Genomic DNA, 1,055 nt, shown 5'->3' with positions numbered 1-1,055 from the left:
CATAGAATTTCCCCACATTTTCCCCCCTATTTTGGTCAAGCTTTCATATTAAGAGAGAAAAATATTTGATCCTTCACTTTCTGGATCTAATGTATTTCATATAGCATGATATTTTCCAGTTCCATTTATTTTCCAGCAAATGATGTAATCTCATTCTGCTTTATTGCTGTGTAAAACTTCATTGTACATTTATACCACATTTTATTCATCCATTTTTTCTGTTGATAGGCTTCTGGGGTGGTTCCATAACTTGACTATTGTGAATTGCACTTCTACACAGATTGATGTGACTATGTCCCCAGAGTGTGCTGATTTTAGATCTTTTGCCTGTTTACCAAGGATTGAGTTATATGGTGGTTCTATTCCTATGTTTTAAAGGACTCTCCATATTGTTTTCAAGAATGGTTGTGCTGTGCTCGCTTCGGCAGCACATATACTAAAATTGGAACGATACAGAGAAGATTAGCATGGCCCCTGTGCAAGGATGACACGCAAATTCATGAAGCGTTCCATATTTTTAAGAGAGAACCTACAAAGTGGGAGAATATCTTTGCCAACCATACTTCAGATAGAGCGCTAATTTCCAGAATCTATAAAGAACTCAAAAAACTCTACACCAAGAATACAAATAATCCAATCAACAAATGGGCTAAGGAAGTGAACAGACACTTCACAGAAGAAGATGTACAAGTAATCAACAGATATATGAAAAAATGTTCAACATCCCTAGTAATAAGGGAAATGCAAATCAAAACTACCCTAAGATTTCATCTCACCCCAATTAGAATGGCGATTATCAAGAACACAAGCAACAATAGGTGTTGGCGAGGATGTGGTGAAAAAGGAACACTCATACATTGCTGGTGGGGTTGCAAATTAGTGCAGCCACTCTGGAAAGCAGTGTGGAGATTCCTCAGAAAGCTTGGAGTGGAAACACCATTTGACCCAGCTATCCCACTCCTTGGCCGATACCCAAAGGACTTAAAATCAGTATACTACAGAGATACAGCCACATCAATGTTCATTGCTGCTCAATTCACCATAGCCAGATTGTG

General features: G+C 38.3%; 1 non-coding gene across 1 annotated transcript; it reads left to right on the top strand.

The window, feature by feature from the left end:
• The first annotated feature begins 412 nt into the window (after nt 1–412).
• Nucleotides 413–519, top strand: LOC124981440 (U6 spliceosomal RNA). The gene has a single exon (XR_007107966.1). It is a non-coding gene; the product is annotated as a U6 spliceosomal RNA (small nuclear RNA).
• Nucleotides 520–1,055: the final 536 nt, after the last annotated feature.

This window comes from Sciurus carolinensis, chromosome 3, assembly GCF_902686445.1.
Source record: "Sciurus carolinensis chromosome 3, mSciCar1.2, whole genome shotgun sequence".
NCBI lineage: Eukaryota > Metazoa > Chordata > Mammalia > Rodentia > Sciuridae > Sciurus > Sciurus carolinensis.
The sequence above is the reverse complement of the archived record's forward strand: the minus strand, read 5'-3'. Positions and strand labels throughout refer to the sequence as shown.